General features: G+C 44.8%; 1 protein-coding gene across 2 annotated transcripts in view; it reads right to left on the reverse strand.

Moving 5' to 3' along the window:
- Positions 1-11,666, reverse strand: part of LIPE (lipase E, hormone sensitive type) — a 300,019-nt gene extending 288,353 nt beyond the window's left edge. The window contains exon 1 of one of the 2 annotated variants that reach the window (XM_086933059.1): positions 11,584-11,666. The gene's annotated coding sequence lies outside the window, so the exon portion shown is untranslated. The remainder of the gene's footprint in view (positions 1-11,583) is intronic. The other variant, XM_086933060.1, reaches the window with a different exon arrangement.
- Between the last annotated feature and the right edge of the window lie 12,905 nt (positions 11,667-24,571).

A 24,571-nucleotide genomic window follows, 5' to 3' on the forward strand; every position in this document is an offset into this window, starting at 1 on the left:
TTTTGTAAGTGATGGCCCACATGTCATAGTGTTCGATTTTAAATAATTCACTTTCAGATCCAGGCCGTCCATGTACTCAGTGAAGAGATCTAATAACTTCTGCAGGGCATTTGGGGTGCGTGCGAGCAGGATTGCATCATCAACGTATAAAAGTACTCACAGTTCGATCCCCTATCTTTGGTACATTCGCCCCTGACAGCAATAAATGTTCTGTAATACCATTGCTATATACCAAGAACAAGAATGGCGCTAAGATACAACCCTGTCTAACGTCCCTGGTCAAATTTAATTGGGACGATAATTCTCCTTGCGGGCTATAAAGAATCGACTCTTTACTGTAGTAATGTAAGCGTTATCTTAAAGTAAGCAGGTTCGGTTCCACCCCCATTTTCTGCATGACCTCCCATAATTTTTCCCTACTTGACTAGATCAAAAGCACTTGACAGGTGGGTGAATGCCATGTAAATGTCTCCCTTTTAGCTCTTACATATTTGCTAATGATCAAGTTTAAATTTAATGTTTGTATCACGGTCCCTATACCAGGCCTGCTGTCTCTGCCATCTCCCCCCGTTCTTCTGAAGCAATATTTGTTTACTCTGGTCTTCCTCAGATTTTCCATTGGAAACTGTGTCTCTCCACACAGTGGTCATAGTCTGAGCAGTTCAAAGTTGCAGAAACGTTCATGAAAAGCTGCTGAAATATCAGGGGTGTGGAATATTACCTACGCCCGACACCAAGACATATTGTTTGGTGTTAAGGACAACAAGATTACATGTTTATTTTGTCCTTGGGACATGTAGGTCTAACCCCCTGCAGCACACACCCTTTGGCTGCCAGTTTGCAGTACCACATTATGGATCAGGGATTGGGATTGTATGCAGTTAAGGAAATATTTTTGTCCATATGTTAATGCTGTTCAAACTTGTATTTATGGTTCATTAATACAAAGCCTTTCTTATTAGGGTGAGCGCTAAATGTTGTTAGCTCAGACTGCACTACTGATAATTGTTCCTATATAAAAATGTGTACACACATTTGCAGAGTTGAACAATATGAGACCATATACAATGCTCCCAGAATACTTGTTAATTAGATGTAAATATCTGCAGAAGCTGGAAAGTAAAATTGATGATCTTTTGCTCTCAAAATAAAATGTTCACAAAAAAATGCAACTAGGAAAACAAGCATTTACAATGCAATAGGTCTCGCAATGACATTATTTTGAGCTATTGACATTGTAAATGGCAATGTCTTTAAAAAAATTTTTAAAGGCATTGTTATTTACAATACCAAAAGCAACACCTATTGCATTGCATAGCGCGGGTTTCCGTTAAGATGGCGCCACACTGATTAAAGTAAAAAAATTACAATGCCTTTTATTTATGTTTCAAAAACCAAAACATAAAAAAGGCATTGCAATTTACAATGCCAATCGCGCAAACTCGAGTAAATGCGAGACCTATTGCATTGCAAATGCTTGTTTTAAAAACATTTGTACTGAACATTTAATCTGAAGAGTGGTTGCTGTATGCAGTACTTCAATAAAGTTAGATATCTTCTACCACTTTTAGTATCCCCACCCCAAAACATTAACAGCTTCCCTCCCCATCCCCACAGGTGGAAAATGAAAGACACAAGCACAATATATTATGCAACAGAGACACCTAGACACTAGTCTTGAAGCAACTGTGCCCAAGTCCAGATTCACATGTGCAGTCAAAAACTGGCAAGTCATTTCCCCGTTATTTGTGTCCAGGTACAAGAGAAGAGAGTGCTAAACTGTGAGGAATGTATCTCCATGTTTACCTATCTCAACAACAAAGCTCAGCTCTGATGACTCATCTTTAAAATGGGCGTACATCTAGTGTGCTCGCATACATCTAGCGCGCTCGCACAAATGTTGAGTCCACTAGAGAAAAACACACAGACTGCTAACCAGAACAAGTCCCAGAATCCGCCGTTATTACCTAAATATCCGTAACTGGCTCAATGGGCCTCGCGTGGCTTCTTAGCAGTTATGAGAGTTGATTTTGAATGTAACATATGCAGGAGCCGCGTTAAAAAAAACCCACAGTTTCACGTACTCGGCCCAGTAAGGCGGCCATTTCCCAGTGTCTTCAACCCCACTGCACGTGAGCTGCAGTTCTGAACACACCGACCCGCTTTAACTCGATTACTTATGACTCGCGCAATAGCAACTTTAGATAAAAGCTATTTTTGTTCCCAACTCAACACATAACAAGCAACAGTTTCCCCTGTGACTCGTGCAATATTTTCTCCGAGCAGTACATTGCAGAACGGCATGAAACAAGAGCGTCGAGGGTGAAGTATGCTTTATGAAATCAATAAAACAGCGTGACGTCTGCGGCCCTGAAGGGACAGTCCCGGTAGAGACGGACGTGCTTTTCCCCGGCAGGAGGAGTGACGAAGGGGCTGCTAAACCTTCGTGGCCTACCTGGCGCGAACTGTGAAAATATTTTATCTACGATCGTCTTAATTAAAGTAAGAGAGATTTAAGAGCAGGCCGTGCGTTGATGATAGATATGAAGTCCCAACGGACGAGACGTTCCAATGAGTAACCGGTAAGGCCGAGATGTCGTTGCAGGTAAAGCGACCCCGGGGTAAACAATGACTGGATTCATGGCTGCGATGACGCAGCAACCGCGCACCTGGGACCCTGAACTCTGCGTCAACCTCGTGTTTTATGTGGCCCTGGTGATCCGCAATGAAGAGATATTCCTCACAATTAAATGACCCGGAAGCGGTTGGGCAGCCGGCCAATCGCAGCCCGGCCCCAACCGGAAGTCCCGTCCCCATCGCGGCGCGAGAGAGAAGCCACTGTCCGAGGAGCCCCGAGGGCTCCTGATCGAGTCCCGGTCCCGAGATGGGGGACCGGGTGAAGAGCGGCCGGGCGCATGAAGAAGGCGGGGCTCTCATGTGGTGAGAGTGCCCCGCAAAGCGCAACCACCGCCCGAGAGGCACGCCGAGCACCGCCAGAACAGGTGAGTGTGTTGCGGAGGAGGAGGGGTGTGCCCGTGTGTCTGTTGTAGTGTGTCTGTGCGTGCGTGTGTCTGTCTGCGCGTGTGTCTGTTAAAGGGGGGGTGCGTGTGTGTATGCAGTGTGTGTATGTGCGCATGCGTGCGGGAGCCTTTGTGTGAATGCGAATATCAGGCAGGGCGACGCGACGCGACGTGCGCGCTCACGAGCTGCAATCTCCAGGAGGACAGGCTCGTCACAGTCTGCTGTCCACATTCCCCGGAAAGCGACAACATTAGTTGTCTCCCTAGACAGCAAAGCTTCGCTTTGCTTACGTCTAGGCGAGACCTAAAAAGTGTTTAGCTAAAATACTGTGAAATTGTACGTAAACTGTCTTTGAAGCATCACTTAGTAAAATGTGTTGATGCATGCAAGTTTTTACAAAAAGTATCCATAATGGAAAATCAGTGCAACCAGTTTCAACAAGATAATGGGAAACATGAAAATAGACAAGCACTGGCAAAGCCAATGGGTCTGATATTTGTGGTCAGCCTTTTGATTTTGTCAATGCGTCTCTTGTTTTGATATGGTTTTGGTTAAACTTTGTGGGAACTGCCTGCCCCTTGTCATTATAACAAACATTGGCAAAAAGCAATAATATTTTTTGGTCTCAAAAAGCAAACATTGCCACAGTAGTCCCTGACACTGAACAAAACTACTGTCTGTGCTGATATGCTGCTTCTGAAAGATCGGAAGCCAGTCGATAGACAGATAGATAGCAAAAGCAGTTCACAAATATTTGTTATAAGTATGATTTCCTGACCTACTTCTGTAAATTCTTGTGAATTCATGAAAGCCGCAAATCTGCACCTAACCCCTTCGAAGCTCATGATGAGCTCAGCTCGTCATGAGGCACAGTGGAGCTGTGCTCATGACGAGCTGAGTTTGTCATAACAGCCGTGGAACGCCCATGCGGGGCTAATTCCCCTCCTGTGCTGGGCGTTCCATTGAGTGGGCGGAGTCATGACTAGCTCAGCTCGTCATGAGCACAGCTCCACTGTGCAGCATGACAAGCTGAGCTCGTCACGAGCACCGCGGCGCTGCGCGCGGCCCCCCTTCCCCCTGCACCGCAGGGGAATTAGCCCCGCGTGGAAGGGGTTAATGCAAGGACATATACCATGGGTACACTTTTGTGTCTTTGTTTTTAGAAGTGGGCCCCTAATTAGGTCTGTAGTTAACCAAGACCTCCTTTTTAAATTACAATTTTATCTATCTGTCTATCGACTGGCTTCCGCTATTAAAAAGGAAGGTTTTGGCCTGGCAAAAGGTTTATTTGCTCAAAATGGCAGTTCTAAGACTGCACACACAGGCTCTGCAGTGGCAAGCAGGAGATATGTTTAAGGTGCTACTTTAGTGGGTGGCACGCTCAGTGCTGCAGTCCCACTATGCGTTCAGTTTACAGGCCCTGGGCACAGGTAGTCCCACTTTACTAGGGACTTACTAATAAATTAAGCATGCCAAATGGTGATAAGCCAATTCTACCATGTTTTAATGAGAGAACACAAGTACTATAGCACTGGTTAGCAGTGACAAAGTGTGCAGAGTTCAAAAGCCAGCAAAAACGAGGTCAGCAAAACAGGGTTGAAGGCAAAAAGTTAGGCGATGCCAGGTCTAACGATTCCAGTCAGTTTTCTCTAGAAAATAATTCCCAGTTATAGTACGTATATGGGGAGAAGAACTGCTTACACCGAGCAGTCAGAATGTTGACCAAAGTGGTCCATAAATTGAGGGCGAGGTGATTGGCCACCCCGTGTCTTTCTTGATTAGTACGGGTTTACCTATTCTACAGTTCATTCTGTGAAAGTCACAAACTTACCTCTCGGGAAAAGAAGACCAGGTTGTAGGGATCAGTAATAAATTTCTAATCAGGTTACAGCAGATGTTCCAATTAAAATAGCACCACTGGAAAATACTCAGTTTATATTGTGTGATTCCAGTCATGTTAGACTTTTAGGCTGAGACTTGCTTTGCGAGATGAACCCTGTAATTTACTGCACACTTGATCGTGTCACAATTGAAACCCAAGATGAAGACTCAGTGTTCAAAAGTAAATTGCATGGTTCATGTGGTTGGTTGTTTCCAGTCTGACTAAATACGATTTACCTCATGACTTAATATATATTGTCAAATACGAGGTATGGAATTTCACTGAAAAAAGATAGGATTTTTATAAAGTGTAAAGCCTTTCAAGATAAATGTGAATCCAAACGCAATGTCCCCCAGAACTAAACAATACAAATTTTCTATAGAAGCAGCGGAAAGAAAGAAGCCCATAATTGAAAAAATGATTGCACAGGGAATCCTTTGGGAAATGCTTGATAGCCCTTGCAACTCTCTCTTGGTGGGAATTAAATGGGTGGTAAATGGGGAATTGTGCAGAATTTACAAAAAATAACAAAATAGTGATTCCATCTTGCCAATGGAATTGAACCCTGCAGTAATTTTGTTCCTGATCCAGACAGATGCAGAATGGTATACAGGCATTGACTTAAGCGAAGCTTTCTTTTCCATTCCTCTCTTTGAGGGCAGCCAATATCTATTTACGTTCCAATTCTAAAATATCATTCTTGTTTGGTACTTGTTGAAAAGATGCCCTCTCTGCACGGTCACCCCAAAACATTTTGCCTCCCCCACTTTTTCTGAAATAATAAAGGCTGGCCTTAGGACTCTGCACACTTTACCATTGCTAACCAGTGCTGAAGGCATGTACTCTCTCCTCTAAACGTGGTAACATTGGCTTATACTCAGTTGGCATATTTAATTTATTTATGAGTCGAGAGTAAGGTGAATTACATATACCCCGGGCCTTTAAATTAAATGCTATTAGAGGGCCTGCAGCAGTCATTTTGATACCCACTTAAATAGACCTCTAACCATGGTTCAGGCCTGCCATAGCACAGCCTGTATGTGCAGTTACACTGACACTTAAACCTGTTAAGATAAGCCTCTTGTCAGGCCTAAACCCAGTGGCGTAACGAACCTTGAGGGGGCCCCCCTGCAGGATATGTGAAGGGGCCCCCACCGGACTCAAGCTACAGCTCCCCAGCAGAAGTGCGGTGCTGACGGTCCCCCTGGAGGGTGAGGGCCCCCCGCACCGCGGGGGCTGCAGGGGCCTATGTTACGCCCCTGCCTAAACCTTCCCATTTTATACACATAAGTCCCTCCTATGTTAGTCCCTGGGTATCCCAGAGGGCATAGGGCAGGGTGCAATGTATTTAAAAGGCAGGACATGTACTTTACATGTCCTGGTAGTGACAAAATCCCAAATTCATTTTTCAATATTGCAAAGACTATCTCTCCCATAGGATAACATTGGAATTATCTTATTACATCTTTTAATTGTAATTCCCAATTGTGAAGAGATTTTTTTTCACGTTTGGCGTCTCTTGGCTCATAATTTAGAATCACAATTCATGGCGAAGTTGGATTTTAAGTTGAAAGTCTGAAAACGCCACATTTAGAAAGTTGGCAATTTCTTACTTTAGTCATTATATGCTTGCGGCTTGTCTCTGAATACATGTTTAGGAGGGTGACAGCTGGGCTTTGTACATTCCTTTAAGATAGTAACACACAAAGGGAGCTTAGGTGTGACGTGATGGGCCATCCATATCATGATAGGCCATTCTGGATAGGATGGAAGGGAGGAGCTGACACTTACACCTGAATAGGCTATGTCCCGCCCCTACACAAAGTGCTGCATACTCTGTGTCTCTTTCAAGAAACGTTTAAGTGGTACCTACCTTCATGCACCCTGCGATCTAGTGCTGCCAGACTAATAAGAACTCCTAGAATCAAAAAAGCCTGTTGGGATGGAAGACGTTTCTCCAATGTTTCATCTAAATGATGGAACTCCATGCCTGATCATCTCCAAACGCAACCTAATCCTCTAATCTTTAAGAAACTACTAAAATCTTGGCTTTTCTGCTCCGCGGTCTAATCATACTTGTTCTGCCTCATGTGAGACTTGTGTCTGACACTAGCGCCAAGACACCTTTTGGTTTTCGTGCGCTGTACAACACTATTAATATATCATAACAGTCTGGACAGGGCAGGAAGGAACGACCTCTGTGTACCTCAAAGACCTTTCTTTGAAATGTGCCCTACTTCAAAGCCACAACTGGGTATAAATACTGGACATTTGACATCATCATGACAATACACTTCTGAACCTGTGACCTCTCTGCCAGGAAGCAGAACTGCTGTGCTGCTGGAAGTACTACCACGCTGCTGGGCTGCTATATTTTGCTGGACGTTTGCCTTGCTGAGCTCCCTTGCTGCCTGCTGTTCTCCTGTCTGGGTGAGAAGGACTGGACCTGCATCACTTGAACCCAGAGTGACTTTAAGGGCTTGCTTTGTTGCCCTCTGTTCAAAGTCTCAGGGACATCCTGTTACAGAACCTGGACTTTGCTTGCTGTAAGTCTTGCCCTGCCAAGTGATGGGAACTCAGTCCTGTGCCCTTGGAAGTGGGTATAAAGTGCTGCTTCAACCATAACCCACACATTCTCATCGGAACCAGCGCATCTTCACCTTTGTGCGAGTCAGAACCAGCGCATGCGCGTTGTTGCTGGGAGCTGGCCCAGCGCATAGCCTCCGGAAACAAGAGCATCGCCTTCGTAATTGACACATCTCCTACTGTTGGGAGAAGCAGTTGTGCATCACATTCGAAACCAGCGCTTCGCACTCTGAACCAACGCTTCGCTGCAGTTGTGCGGAAAAAATTGATGCATCTCATCAACTGTGTGGTTCGACACTAACTTATCGCTATGGCTGCAACTCATCTACGTGTGCTGTAACAAAATCCACTTGTCCCTTTTGTGCAATGCAATTCGGCAACAAATTATGGCAGCAATCTCATTATATAAGAGCTCTGATATAACCTCTCTGGTTATGCCAGGGCTCATACGTAGGGTTTGAATACTAGCAATTCCCTTATGTTGCCATGTTTCCGCAGATCTACCTACTGGGGCTTAGGTAGTGGTAAGGAATAGTTCCAGGGTTGGAATGCCATTTTGAGTCTATGCAAACCTCCTAACTTGCATGTTTTAAGGGCTTTCGCCAACTCTTCTATAATCGTTTCCCATACTGAGAAAGATTGAAATGTTACTCCGGACAATGACACACGCAAAACTTCTTCCAGGGTTGGGAATAAAATGTTGGAGGGAAAGTGAACTTGCAAACACTCAGACTTTCGCATAAGCAAATCTACACATGCAAATTTGCTCATGCTAAAATGCAGTTCAAAATATTTTTTAGGAGTACTATTTCTTGGCCTACTTCTGTACATTCTTGTGAATTCATGAAAGCCGTATATATCTGCACTTAATGCAAGGACATATACCATGGGTGCACCCTTGAGGCTTTCTTTAATGTCAGGCCCCATAATTAGGTCTGACGTTAACCATGACCATTTGTGTTTCTTAAAATTCGGTCTCTCTCTTTCTGCCTGTCGGCTGGCTTCGCTGTGAGTGACAGCACTCTGCTCAATCAGAGGGGGAATATAGTAGTTTTTTTTAGCATCAGTAATTACTGTGGTAATGTGTACTTTTTAAGACCAAAATCTATTTTTCTTTTGCCAATGTTTGTTATAATGACGGGGGCCCAGGAGCTCCCACACCAATAAAGTTTTACGAAAACCATGCGAAACAAGTCATGCATCGACAAAAACAAAAGGCTACCCACTAATATCTGATGTATTGGCTTCACCAATGCTTGTTTATTTTTGTTTCCCATAATCTTATTGAAATTGGTTAAACCGATTTCCTATTAATAATATTTAGGGAAAATACTAGCATACATGAACACATTTTACTAAATGATGCTTCAAAGAAATGCTACCTAAAATTTTACAGTAGTTTAGCAAAATGTTTTTTTCCGACTTGTATTGTTTTGTGAACATTTATTTTGAAAGCAAAGAATCATCAATATTGCTTTCAGGCTTTTGCAAATATTTGCATCTAATTAGAGAACATTCTGGGAGCATTATACATAGCTTCATATTACAAAACTTTGGAAACCTGTGTACACATTTTACACTGGAACAACTGTCAGTATTGCAGTCCGAGCTTACAAAATTTATTTAGAGCGCTCACCCTAATAATAAAGGTTTTGCATTAATGAACCATAAATTCAAGTTTGAAGAGCATTAACTCATGGGCACAAATATTACCTTAACCATAGACAATGCCCTTCCATAATTTATTCTGCTCGCTCAATGCTAATGTCATCTGGAGATGGTGGAACAAACTAGATATATGAACAACAGTCTTATATAAATGAAAAGGGTACAGTGAATACGCGGAAGGACATTGGAAAAGTTACAGATTTGTGACAGAACGGTATACATGATGACAGTGGAAATCGCAGATTACTAGGGTAATTGTCAATTAACATAATTTCTATGGTTGCAAATGGTCTTTCAGAATCTAGGTGAACGCTGTGTTTCCGGTATTGTTGACAAAAATCAAAGTGATCTGTTGATATTTTATTTGGCTGTGTTCCATATTGTTTTGTGGACAGTCATACAGGATATTGTTAGCAAGGTTGGGGATAAATGTAATGTTTATTGAGGGATTATGTTGGGTAGTGGCTGGCTGGTTCTTGTTAAGCATCTGTGTGGAGTATTATTCGAATGTATGTATGTGCTAAACGATATATATTCATCTTGTTGGGTGCTGTATACACCCACCACTATAAGTAGACTGCTGCTGTAGTATACATGCCAAGAAATGTTGTACTATTTTAACTTCCGTGATGAGACCCTCCCACCACCTACAACTCATTTCAGTCTCCCCATTAGTTGTTTCGTCCATCGCTCAATTGTCATTTCTGATTGTTGCGTCCATGATTCCCCAAGAGCTCGGATTTTCCTGTCTCGCTTATGTCTCTGTCCTCACTGTCTCCATATTAAGTGCTGTCTCTCTTTGTTCTCATTGGCCCTCCTGTATAATTTTGCTTTAATTATTTTACTTTATTTTATTTTTCTGTAATTGGCTGATGTAGTATCGTGATGGATACGTTCTAGTGTTGCAGTATGGTGTAACCCACACTGAACACCCACCCACCACAGGCGTCATCAGTCAGGTGACCCTGCTAATAAAAAGGGCTGAGTGCACGTGCTCAGGGCCAGTTATCCAAGCATACTAAGTGTGTCTGCGTGACCTCATTTATTAGTATGAGGGCCTAGGGCCCATATACCACATTGGCGACGAGGGGGCTGTGCCCGTGCGTGCAGCAGCCCAGCAGAAGATGAAACGGGAGAAAGAGCTGCCTGGTGGTATCGCCCCCCCCTGCATGAACGGCGCGGGCCGCCGGAAGGCCCGCAGGGCGTGTGACGAGCCCCGGGCCTGTATGCAGATAAGGAGGTGACCGGGAGCCTACCCCGCACCTCATGTACCGGCCTGCGTGAAGCCCTGCGTGGAGCGCTGAGGATAAAGTGCAGTCCAAGCGGTGCCCACCCCCATCGGCCGCGAGGGAGTGACCCCCACGGTGTGGAAGAGCCAAGCAGAGCCCACCAGCATCAAGAGTTGACCAGCCGGTCCGAAAGTGAGCCCGCTGCGAGGCAGACAGAGAGTGGAGTAGCTACCCACTCCTCCGCTCCCTGCGAGCTAACGTGACTGGTGTCCAAAAGAGGGCTGGACGTCCCAGACGCCAGCCCATGCCCCTGCGAGGCGAGTGAGAGAGGCTGCGGCGACTGCCTCGGGTGCGGGCACAAGGGGAGGCCACCCGCTACGAAGGAAGCCCATAGTAAACTCAGCAGTCCACGGGAGCCCTGCTGACCACTCCCCATCCCCCGCGCAGCGTGTGAACTGAGAGGTTGCTGCGGGCGGGAGTAACGAGGAGGAGACAGCGGTCGGCCTGTGGCCGAGTGGAGCGGCACCAGTAAACCCGCCTGCGTGGCCCGTCAAGAGAAAAGGCCTGCTGCTAAGGGCGGGAACGGTTCAAAAATAAAAGTGTCTCACCATAGTAAAGTGGAGTCCTACGGTCGAGCCTGACTGCCTGCGTGTGCCCCAGGAAGCAGCCATGCATATGGCTGTAACCGCCCGATGGGAGAAACGCCATTGGCGTAGGGACGAAGAGCAGCCTCCGGTGTCTGTGCGCACCCGCAGGAAGAAGGCGGGCACACTGAGACTAGTCCGAGCCAGCAAGTGGCGCAGGTCTAATGTAACCTGGGAGGAAAGTGGCAGGAGCGAGACTGAAGTGGCCGTTGAGCCAAGCCTACAGTATGGGACAGGATCTGTTTGGGATCTCTTGCTACAATTACTTTCTGTATTCTGATTGGCTGTGTCTCTCTAGTGTCATTGATCCACTGTCCTGGTTGATTGCTTTGTCTCTCTAGTGTCATTGGCCCACTGTCCTGATTGACCGTTTTTTTCTCTCAAGCTTCATTGGTCCACTTCCTACTTGCCAGCCATTGGCGGCTGCGCCCTCTCTTAGCTGCTTCTCTGCTATTGGCTGTCAGGCTCGTCTGCCCCCATTTTCTGTTGTGTCCCTCTCTCCCCATAAGCCCACCCCCTACTCCTGGCCCCTCATTGGCTCTTGCCTGCGCACCTCACAGTCCCGGCTCCTCACCTCTCGGGGCCCCTCCTCCCGGGGTTCGGGCTGCGCCACTCTCCTCCCGCTCAGCTTCCAGCTGACATTTCCTGCCTCCTCCCACTTGGAGCATCGTTCTGTGACGACGCGTGCTGCCGTCCAATGGTGAGGCGGTTCATCCTGCCGATCCATCAGGACCCGCCCATTAATGTAATCCTGCTAAGTGATTGGACAAGGCCATCAAGCCGCGCCTTCCGGGGTGCGTTTTATTCGTTTGTGCATCGAGGCAGTGGGTCTGGGCGTTGGCAGGGTCATAGACATAAATGATGGCGGCTTCTAAGGGTCTGCTAATAAAGTGGCCATTTTTAAAGAGAGCTGTGCTCTTTCTTCCTCGGCCGAAGAACCTTGACACGACCATTGTTCACCCCTGAAGTCATTTAAAATGCAGTGACCAACCGGTGTTCATTTATTCCGATGAAATAATCCTCTTTTAAATAGCAAGTTTCACTTTTAAAATCACTTCTCTGGGATATTTTGTATGGGCCCTGTTCAAAGATTTGAAGAAGAGCATGCATGTTCCGTGCTGTTCTTTTGCCATCCATATGTATCATGGGACTTGCGAATATTTCCCAAGGGGCCAAAAAGTGTGGTCTGCAGCCATACCAAGATACCTAGGTCCATGCATGATGTGCTGCAACAGTCCAGGTTTCTTTCTTTTGAATTCTGGTACTTGTAGTCTTGTTTATGCCATTATAAAACAGGACTACAAGTCCCAGAATTCAAAGAAAGAAAACCTGGACTAGAGTAAGACATCACACATGGACCTGAGGCACGTGGCAGATATGGCTGTGGAATGACAGAGGGCTACATTAATGCTAAAATACATTGACGTACATGGCCTGTAATATCACTTGCACTTACACCCACGCATCCTGACCCTGGGAGTGGGGCCAGGGGAAGTACAATAAAGCAGTAGTTGGAGCCAGGCGCATAGGCCCGGCTCCACAGTTTCTGTAAGTGAACTGACCCCACGTGCAATGTTTTTGCAGCACATGATGCCTTTGAAGTGCCACAACACACTGACGACGACCAGGCTGACCCACTGACCCTCCAACAAATGCATCAGGTGTCACGCACCTCTCCACAAGTGCGCACCCACCGCCATGCAGACTGGGCCAAGGAACATGCGTTGCTTCACCCAAAGTACCAGCAGCAGCAAGTGCTGCGGCACCCCCGCACCGCCCCCTTCCCAAGGTCAACGGGGCTACGCCATGCCCCAGTGCTGACACACTACAATTTTGGGCCCCAGCTGCCCAGGTAGCCTGATTTGCAGTTCCCTTATGGCCCAGCCACATCTATTCTGGACGGAAGATGCCCTATTTGCCCAGTGAGTCATCCAGCCCCACGCCATTACTCTGGTGCACCCTCTCCTGCATTACCGCCAGGACCTTCTATGCAGGCGCAGCCAAGCACTACCCACCGCCACACCTATGTGAATCTTTGTCATAAGTGACTGTGCCAACCAAATGCTGGCACCCCTTCTGCTAGCGCAGCCAACCCAGGACACGCCCAGCTCTGGCCATGCACTTGGTAGGTGATGCCTTCAATCCACTTGCCCCTTTCGGCAGACTGAGCGATATCACCGCAGGGGCACTGAGATGGATCATGTGGGTGGAGGACATAAAAAATTGTTTAATAGCCACCAAATAAACTGATGAAGAAACAAAGGGCCCTTCCTCGTTCAATACATGGGGGAGGAGATCTTCAAAGTTCCACAACCATCCCAACACTGGCAGTGATGTGGACGATGGTAGTGCTATCACATCTCTCAGTACCAACTTCGATCCTCAAATGAACCCATACTTTGAACACTTTACATTTCACCAAGCCTTCCAGCGGGAAAAGTAGTTCATTGATGTCTTCTATAATTAATGTAAAACACTCATCTCTAAATAATGCTCTCAGGAGTCACAGCATGACCCTAGCAGTGCTCTGATCACTGTGTGTATGGCTGATGAAAGTACAATAATTCAGTCTGATAATATACATTCAAATAGATAACAAAAAGTAAACAGAAATTACGTTCTTATTTTTATTTCTATCAAAACAATCAATACTAGACATTATATAATCGTATCAGGATGATTCATACAATATAACGAATGCATTGATTAATGGAAACAACACCACCAAGACACAGAGAGTATCGTCATATCTGATCTTACACTTCCAGACATACCACAGTCATACCACAAACAGTTAACACATTCTAAAAACAACACAGAGAATAGATAACTTTAGGAAGACCATCCTAATACAATATCCAAAGCTCAACAATGATGAGAGATCTCCTTCTGTAAAGTTGGATCAGTCTCTGGGTCTTTCACTGTTATCTAAAGCAAACAGATATTATTCAAAATATAGCTGTTTTGTCACAATAGAAACTGGGCTACTAATTTGGTACGTGCAGAGAATGCCAGGAGTGTCCGGTATGAAACATAGAATGGGACCCCATGTCACCGGAAGAACGAGTGATGAAAAGTGAAGTACAGATATACGCCATGCATTCCCCTTTATATGTTCCATCAAGGATAACAGTTGTTAGACATCAATGGGTGTAAGTGAATAAAAACTATTGTACCCGTGTCTGCCATAGAACTGCCGCAGATATGGAGGATTTGCGGGTCACCATGAGTGCCTTGCGCCCGTGGATCCAGAAATCCAGTTATTTACCTGTCATCGGATCAAGATCTGGGAATGTAGGTACTTTCAGAAGTAACCAAGATAAGACAAAGGCGCTCCCAACAGAAAAGGGTCATTAAATAAGCATGATAAGGGAGGATGAGAATAGTCTGAAAATTACTACAATCACAACGGAGGGTCAATCCAAGAGGGTCGGTCCCAGCTCTCACATACCTTGTATCTAGTAATTTTCCAATTATTATCATCCTCCCCATGTTTGGCAAGGATGACGTAGAAATATTTCACTTCACATGGGCGCTAAGCTACAATGACAACTGCCAGTTAACCCGAACGATGTGCTGGGTTACAATCGGTGACATGCAACTGCTACCAAGGAAATTTATTTCCTCAAATTTTGGGTGATGGCTCTTTTTAAGCAGCATGAGAGGTAAGGAAATTCCCAACTCAAGAACTCCAAAACAGACATTTCTCAGTAACTCAGGTCCACAACTGGATTCTGGTTAGTCAGTTTACTGTGAAATAGATTCAGATACATCACTCTTAACATGGTTGTATAAAAATAAATAGAAAATAGGATGAAGTCAAATCTCCAGAACCGATTCACCCTATATAACAAAAAGAAAACTGCCAACTCAATTATTGCCACATAGGTTATTAAAAGACAAAAATGTAAATTAGATTGTATCAATCTTTCAAAAAGGAAAAATAACCAGTTCCCTAACCATTCCTACACCGCGTAAAACGGGAAACCTAGACTGAGCATGATTTAAAAGGAAAGCGTGAAAGGTGCTAGCTGCCAGAGTCCTCTTAAGTGGATACTCTAACAATGGTCATGTGGCCTACTGCCACAATCACTGACAGAGAATTGTACCTTGACCCGTCTGCAATAATAGTGTCAGCTTTCCCTAAGTTCATTACTACAAAAGCAACCATACAACGTTTGGGTAACTTTCCAAAATTCCAGCGGCCTTGATCAACCCCTCTCTCCACCTTCTGCTTCACACTGTAAACGTCCCACACGTCCTTGGTGCCATCTCCAACAATAGTTCATCCATTTTTCATTGTTGCATTCCTTCCCAGGCCAAGCTATTGACTAAACAATAGGCCCTTCTCTAAAATAACACTGTCTTGTCCACCTGCGGTGGGAACACAAATATATGCAACATTTCACAGTTCAAGCAAAAACAAAATTAAATGCTGGTCAGGAAGTGAGTAAAAGAATATTTAGGCCTACAATGATCAAAAACATTCACATGATACATTTTTGGAAATACCACTCTTGATAACAAGTTCCGTACCACGGTCACAGTACAGATAACATTTGCAGCCCTCCTATTCCCTTCACCATCCCTTAAACATGAACCATCTACAAACAGGGTTTGGTCAGTCTCCAGTAGTGGTTAGTCAACAGTATCAGGACAGGGCTTGGTGCATAACCCTGTGACATCAAGACAGTCATGTTCTCTGTCGGGCTCAGCCCCATCACCTTTTAGCAAGAGCAACAAGGTAGCAGGGTTCATTGTAGAACAGCGCTTTATGGTGACAAACTCAGCAACAAGTATGACCTGTTCATAACGAGTAAGCCTACTGTTGGTGAGATGCTGCATGTGTTTTCTAGTAAGCAACAACTCTACTGAGTGAGGAACGTACACGCGGATGAACAATCCACATGCTTCCCACCACTCTAAGCTGACATCTGTTTTTTAGCAACTGATTTGAGATATCTGGGCAACTCAGATGCTACTGGATCTACAGTAGCAGAAAAGAAGGCAACTGGTCTATGGGCACCTCCATGAGCCTGGGTTAACACTGAGAGAGCGCAGACCTCTTGTTCATATCAAAAGAGTGAAAATGTTTTGTTTGTAATCTGGCATTCCCAGTGCTGGAGGCTTACTCTCAGCGCCAGGAACATATTCAAGCAGTCATTACCCCAAGAGACAAATCCTTGTGTGTAAGCATTTGTAAAGCCTTGGCCATTAGCGAGAATCTAGGTATCCACTGGTGACAGTAGCCCACCATTCCCAGAAACATCCTAACCTTTTCTGAGTACACCAGTGACACGGGGGTTTTTAGAAGATAGGACTAAAGGGGCGCGCTGCCTGGGTTAATACGTTACAAAGTGTGTGAGAAGCAAAACAGTAGTTCATGTAGTGCGTGAAGAGCAGACGGCAAACACCCTTAACCGTCCAAACAAGTCAAAAGACAAAACATAAGTACATAGCCAGGCTCTCGCAACTACATTCATGTATGTTCCAACAAGGTACAATGACCAAAGTCTAAAGGAAGCGCAGAAGCAGGTTCTTTGATGTAAGTCCTCTTGTCACAGCAAGATGTTTATTTTCTCCAGACTTGAAATAATACAAACGCCGACACGTGTTTCGTCGTGTGCGGTTGAGTCACACGACTCATCAGGGCTGGTAATACAAAATAATGTATGCAATTGTTAACTAAACATGTTCTGCTGTATACTGCATATGGTGACATTTGTGCACCCGACATGCAGTTTGTGGTGTTGAAATGTGGTAAGGAAAACTTGCATGGTGGAGCAAGTGATTGGACTATGGTGCTAATGTGCACGTAGCGAGTGAAATGAAGTTAAAAGACCCAAGTGTGGTCATGTGTCACTCGTACACAGTGGTCCTATAATTAAGAGGGTGTTCATAGTGATGGTGAGTGCAACGTGAAATGTCCGAAACATTTAATTTTTTAAGAAAATATATATATTATACGTGAGGAGGTATGTGTCCGACATGGCCTATATGTGCTGAAGATCCAGAGAGCACAAAACATGCAAATCCTATTTTTCAAAGGATAATAAATATTACCTTTCACTCCGATACCAATATGTGGATGGAGTAAGTCTGGACCTCTGAAAGCTCTGTATCGAGCTGAAATACAGTGAAGGAAAAAATGCGGAAGAAAGAAAAAGGGGACTCATGAGGAGGCTTGCAACGAAGGAAATGTTTACAGAACTGTTTTGAGTTTGGGCAATGAAGGAAAAACCAAAAAGCCAAACAATCTCTTACCAATGGGTTTACTAGGAGATTATGCAACAGTAGATGCTGTGTGGCATAATGTTCGGTTGTAGTATAAGGATAATAGTTGTCTTATCCCACTGGTAATTTTCTTATGTAGAAATAGCACTGTGTCTACAACAAAGGGGAATGAGTGAAATTGTGAGTCAACATTTACACAGTGCTAATAAAAATCTCGAGCAAGTTAGCTAGGTCATAGGGATAAAAACACGCGTTTACCCAAACGTTTGTTCTATAATAGATGTAGTTAGCAGAATTGTGAAAAATTATTACCTGCTATTTGTTTTGTAGTAAAACGGAAAAGCCGGGAGGGGATTCTTTATGGCGCCAAAAAAGGAAGGAAACGGGTACGTGTCCTCCGCAGTGGTTTGCTATAAGTAAACACAAAATATCCGATAAGAAAGCGTCTCTAGAGACGAGCGTGTAGAGCATTGCATGCCCGACGCTTGGGTTACAAGACGCGGGTATGCGGAGAGTTAGAACAGCGGTGGGGAGACATGGAACTTACCCACTGCAGGCAATCCCTCCTCTGTAGTTTCCCGGCGGTCGTCTCTCGTGTACGGACACGTGACCCCGGGAGAGGAGGGATTAAGTAGAGAAAAAGTAAAGATAGAAGAAGTACTGTCGCAAAAGGGATAATATGGGCGCCATTGTTAAAAGGGGAAACTTGTGGCGAAAGGAGGACGTTTTGGTCTAATCTCTATTAAAAATCCATCCTTATTTGTATTTGGTCGCCACATTTACAAATGACGGGAAAGGAGTAAAAGTAAACTACTACCTGATGTGAAAAATAAAGGGGAAGCGATTCCTATTCGCTATTCACAGTACCTCAATGGTTGTTACTATTCATATGGGGAAAGAGTTACAGCGCTGTTGGGCACCAAAGAGATCAAAAACCCCCTGTCCATTGAGGCGAAAAGTTCAAATTGATGGGTGAGGTGAAAATAAGCCGAGCAGGGCCTGGGTGTGGCCATATTTTTTGGATGTATAGTACAAAAGGGTGAAACATGCAGAAATTAAAAGTGAAACAAAGGTGAGCGAAAATAGTGAGGGACCTCATGTCCATATACATTTGGAGTAATTAAAATCTTTCAATGCAAAATTTTTCTGAGTACACATTGGATTCATCTGAAAGAACGCCGATATCTCTCTTGTGACACCTTTTGTCAGACAACTCGTAACTTGCCCAATTCCTTGCGTTGGGGCTATTGTTGTTCCCCCGTCCCCTGAACATGAGAGCTGGCGTACCTTGGTCGGGAAATACCTTTCCAAGGTGGCAGCGCAACTCTGAGTTCAGCGTTGCAGCATTCCGGGTGATTTGCGAGAGACCCAAGAGTGCAGCAGAGGCTCGCGCTGGCTCAGGGTCCCGTGCACTTCACCGAGACCGCTAAGGAGTTCAGATGGCCTCAGCCTGCGTCGTGTAGTTTTAGTGTAGAAAAGGCGTAAAACCCGAGTAATTCCTAACGTCGGTAGCAAGTCTATTCTTCTATGCGTCGGTGTTCTGGAGCAGCGATTCGTTAGAAGAAAATTCAGTCATCCTTGACTCCTGTGACCTCGCTCTTGCCTGAATGGAATTCTGGTCACACAAGTATCCTAAAAAGAAAGAAGTTAATTAGGATTTTTGCCTTTTCCAAAAGAATTGTGTTTACGGTCTGTTTAAGTTATTATCAAGGCCAAATCTGTCATTAATTACCTTCGAAGCAGCCCGTTTTTAATTGAAGGTTTCTATTCATTCTGTTAAAAAAGAAAAGAAGGTTATTAGTTAACAATTATTGTTTTTGGAAAGATTCTCGTTTTGGGTGAAGTCTGAAAAGAATAAGACTAATAATTACCGCTCATGTGAGTCTTTTGGTTCGAAAATCCCAGCAGAAAGGAAATCTAAAGATAAAACCAAGGTTTGAATAATATTGTTTCCCAGAATAACAAAGGTAGTGCATTCAATTAGATACAGTGTGAACTGATTAAATTGTGTTTAATTCCAGGATATAGGGAAGGTCTATATAGCATAAGAGCTATACACATTAAACCACTATATCCAAGAAGAGAGGCGAAGGACTGGTTTAGTTTGGGTAGGTAAAGGTTCATGTGAGAGATAAAGAGAGAGAGTAGCCTAAAGCAAAGCTAGTGTTGTGTAGTTAACTCTGCTTATGTCTTTTCATTGAGAATAGCGCTCAGAAGAAATTAAGTGTAACTGTGAAGACACACCAACAGAAGACCAGCAGTCTCTTCTATGTCCAGTCCCCTTTCCCCTTGGGAATTCTTGCACACAGCTGGTTTTAATCTTGGTGCGTGGGGAAGTCTCAGGGGGGCATTGGGGAAAGTGCATCATTCTGTTCCTGTGGAGTTACCTGGATACTTCAAGTAAGACTCTCCTGACACCTTCTGATATCCTTTGTAATATTGTACCCTAAATAAAGAACTTCCTTCAGACAGTAATGTAGCTTGTTTTGGGAAAATGTATGTCCATTCTCAGATGGTTCAACAAAGCAATGGTATCAGTGCAGGACTTGTCCTGCGTTTCCAATGCAACCAATAAGTCGCTGTTGGACCCGGCCCTTTTGGCAGGTTCACCCGAGACTTTTTGCTTTTTCCTAGCCTGTTTCTGGGACCTGGTGGTGGTGATTTTAGGCCTCTGCGCACTTTTTCACTGTGGTACAGTGTAAAGTGCATGAGCTCTCTGTGTATGTGTGGTGAGTGACCTGCCCTCCCATAGGAATGAATGGGGAATATGTATGCCCATGGTAGTTCCTGATGTGTAGGGAGTGCAGGGTCAAGTTTGGTATGTGAGAACTCGTGAGATTGAGTGCTGTGTTATGATATATGCGGCATGAATGTGTCTAGTGTAGAAGTGCCACTTTTAAAAGTTGGCATATTTGTGTAATTTGTGTCTGGCGTGTGATTGGCTGAGGCTGACTGTTTAGCCTGGCTCCCAGAGTCTGGGAGGGTCTGCCCCGGTGGTGAATGGAGTGTTTAGCATGATGATGTGAGGGGAGGAGTGAGCCTGGGCCTGCTTGTGGATTGACCGTCTGGTTTGAGGGTCCTGAATGAGGCTGGGTTTTCCCCCCACAATGCTGGCTCCACTCCCTGGGGTGCGTCTGATGTCCCTAGCCTGGCCAGTGAAAGGAATTCCCTATAACCAGTTCTAGCTGGGTCTCACACTGCCTGCACCCTGCTAGGCAAAGGAATTTACAGTATAAAAAGGGGCTGTGTCCCCTTACAATTTGTTCTTGTTTTCAACTTGAATCCTGCCAGGGGCGTGCTGCTGCTTGGGCTCAGAGGAAGGCTTGCCTCCCTGAGCCCTGCCCAGCCCCTGGACACCTGATGGATTTTCCTGGATGCCTGGAGGATTTCTGGGGGACCCCTCTGCTTTGCCTGGGCTGATTGGGGAGACTTTGCTTTGCCCCTTGGAATTTCTGGGACCTTTGGCAGTATGGAGAAGCTGCATTTTCCTTCAGAGACCTTTTTCTGTTTATAGTGCTTGAGAGCGCTGTATTTTATTTATAGCGCTGAGAGCGCTTTATTTTTGCCCCTAGCGCTTAGTAGCGCTTTTTATGTTATTATCGAGGGTGCCCACCCCATATGTTGTGCCTCGAGTGGAATCACCGCCGCCGGCCCTGAGATCGTGTGAGGGGGCGCTGTGCCCGCCTCCCTGCCCAGGGCTGCACTGCCATTGGCAGCCCTGCGAGACAGGAAGCCAGGCAGATTCCTTGGTGACGTGGGCAGGCCCGACTGAGGGAATTTCCTGCCTCCCCTTGCCCGGGGGAAGCCTTGTCTACGTTGCCGGTCTCCCATGCGATGGGGGGAGACCGGAGATGTTCCACGTGTGTGCGGCCTGTAGAGGGGCTCCCATGTGCTGAGGGAGCCCCGGAGAAGAAGAGCTGATACGGCGGAAGGCGCAGGCGGGGCTCCGTTGTGGAAAGAGGAGCCCGCGCTGCCTGAGGAAACCGGTGAGTGGGGCAGAAGAGAAGGGAGGGGTGCTGGGACATATTGTCGGTGTCCGCCCCCCCCCCCAGTAGCGCGATCTCGCGCTTGTTGTCAGTATGAAGCCACGAGGGCTTCAGGGGGGCCTAGTTACTGCAAGCAGGGCAGCCCCGGATGGCAGTGGGCCGCCCCACCGCGTTTACGAGTCTGTGAAAGGCTCCGGGGGCATTTTTGCTAAGTCGAGTCCCCCTGCGAGGGACTCCCACGAGACCCCAGTGATATTTGTCGAGCCTAGAGAGGCTCAGGGCGCCATTTGGTTTGTTTAAAGCCCAGAGAGGCTCCGCAGTGCCACAGTTGATTTACGAGCCCAGCGAGGCTCAAGGTGCAATTGTTTGCAGAGCCTGAGGGCTCCATGGGCCATAATTGTTTAAGAGACTGTGTGGCTCCAACGTGCCTAGTTCAGAGCCTGTGGGGCTCCAGCAGTGGGCGCAGTTTGTGCCTTAGGGTCAGTGAGGACCCTGTCGCAGTTTGAAGTTCCCAGCTGCCCAGCAATTAGTGGGCAGCTGCACCCTTTAGGTCTTGTGATGTTCCCAGTTGCCCAGCAAGTAGTGGGCACCTGCAACGTTTAGGTTTTGTGCCGGTGGCGCACCCCTGACTGGCGCTGCATTGGCAGCGTGCCCTGACATTCTGGACCCAGGGCTCTTTAATCCCTTTATTAGATGGGGGCTGGTATGTGATTTTATTTAGGCGCAATGTGATTATCTATGTGATGGTAATTGCCTAATGTGAGTTTTGCGCAATGTGATGTGGTGCTAGGAAATGTAATGTATGAGCTGGGGTAGTGGAGTGAGCTAAAGAATGATGATGGATTGAACCCAGATCAGTTGACTGGGGGTGAGTGCTTGCAATGTTCAACACTCCGTCCCTCATCCCCTTTGATTTTGCTTTGTTCGCCCTAAGTTGGCAGGGTATGCCCGGACATGGGTCACTTGCTCACTTTGCCACTGGATTCAAGCTAGCCTGGCTGATGACGGCTGATTAGCCAGAAACCGGTCCCAGAATGCTTGTTTCCGGTCCAGTGAAGACATGGCTTGACAGTTCAGGCTGGACTATTCCCATGAGGCACAGGGTCAGACTGATTTGCATATGGCCATGTCTGAGCTGGGGTGGTGGAGTGGGCTAAATAATGATGATGGATTAAACCCAGATCAGTTGACTGGGGGTGAGTGCTTGCAATGTTCAACACTCCGTCCCTCATCCCCTTTGGTTTTGCTTCAATAAAACTCCTTCCTTCTGATTCGCCAAATCGGGCGCTACATACTCATATTTGGTTTGGATCTGAATGCCCTCTAGGGTACAGTATATAGTACAATTAAGCTTAAATAGCAAGTGTTGTCCCAACAAACTTACAGGACTTGAGTCACACGCTCCAAACTGATGATTGACCTCAAAGATCCCTTTACTCAGAGGGGTCTCTCTGGTCCAAGGGATCGACATTCTTTTATTAGCTACACCTATAACTTGGATTGTTTTTCTTGGAGAGGTAGGTTGGGAGTCTCTGCTGTTCTCACAGTAGAGCGGGTAGCACCAGTATCAACCAGAAAGCTAAAGTTGTGACCATCTATATCAGCATCGACATAGGGTCCACTCAGGTCTACTTCCAAGACTGCGCCAAGGGTATAGTCTTCCTCCCCCCTCAGACACCATCATACCATCAGGTCACTGTCCTCCTCCCCTTTACCCTTCTTCTCTCTCTTTCCATTCTCCCTCGCTTTTGTCTCATCTGTCACCAATGCAGGATGCAATCTCACTCCTACTATCATGTCTACTCTCCATCTCTTTTGCGTCTCACCCCATTGTGCTTCCTGGTATGCAAGTATCGCTTTATTCATTTTTCCACATTAGCACTCCCACTTCTTTCCCCCCTCTATTTGGACCAGGCACATCTCCTCTAAACATCTCTTTAATCGCTTTTAAACAATTAATTTTCCTCCTCTCTTTTGTAATATATTTGCATAATTCACCTTCAAAGTGTAAAATGTCAGAGTTCCCACAATAGCACATTTGCGATTCCCGATCCAACCTATCCCAGTGTAGCACCTTCTGAAGTCACCCTCACTTCTTGCAGTGGGTCACCCTCCTTCAAAATTTCTGTTCTCACACACATGTTTTCTTAAACAACAATCGTCCGCTCCTCAAAAAGAATCAATAGAAGTCAATCATGCGAAGAACGCGCTCACTCATAAATGAAACCTCGACCAGCTGGGAATTCACCTGAATCAGTGTAGTTTCCAAAAAGGTCCATCACACGGTGTAGAGCGGGAATATCGACGGGAAAATATCGAGTTACCTTAATATCGCCGCAGAAATATCTACAAGAAGAAATATCGATGTCAAAAATATAGTTTGACCAGAATATCGACAGACAGGTAAGTAATATCGATAACAGTAATATAGTTGTAATAAATATCGTTTACAAAAACATAGTTTACAAAAATATCGTTTTTTTAATAATTATAAGTAATTTAGTGTTTTTAATGAGTATTGTTTGTGAAATTAGTATATTTTGTAGCATTTTATTAGTTAATAATGTATTTTATGTTGAATTTAGTGTTAATAGTTCCGTAGCGGGTTGTGGGTTTATGGGGAATAGGGTGGGAAGTAATTTAAATATAATAAAAAATTTGATTAATTAATGTGTTAATTTAGTATAAATAGTTTAATAATTATTAGTAAATTAATTTCAATTAGTTAATTGATAATTAATTATGTTAAATAATTATGTTAATTGTTTAATTAATTTTAGGTGTGTGTACTGGAATTTTTAAGTGAAAATGTAGGGAAGTAATTACATTTTAATTGAATAATTAATTAATTAATGATTAATTAATTATAATTACATAATTTTATTTTTTAAATGAGTAAATAAATTTCAGTTTGTGTTGTGGTGTTTATAAGTGTATATGGTGTGAAAGCTGTCAATTAATTAATTATGTAAATATTTTGAAAATACAATACTAATCAATAATTAATTAGTAAATATTAAATGTAATTGAGTAATTAATTTTAGGTGTGTAGGTGTTTGTTAATAATAATATATTTAAATGTATATATTAGATAAGTTTATAATCTACATTAAATTTAATACTAAATTTGACAGCTGGTTTATTATTTTTTTTGAGTTCCTGCACTTTCCCTACTGTTGTACTCACTGGATTGGGAATAGTAATTTTTACCACTACGCTATCCAATGCTTTCCCTACTGTTGCACCCTCTGGAGTGGGAATAGTAATTTTTACCCCTACGCTATCCAACGTTTTCCCCACTGTTGCACCCGCTGGAGTGGG

The sequence above is a fragment of the Lissotriton vulgaris genome, chromosome 7 (assembly GCF_964263255.1).
Source record: "Lissotriton vulgaris chromosome 7, aLisVul1.2, whole genome shotgun sequence".
Taxonomy (NCBI): domain Eukaryota; kingdom Metazoa; phylum Chordata; class Amphibia; order Caudata; family Salamandridae; genus Lissotriton; species Lissotriton vulgaris.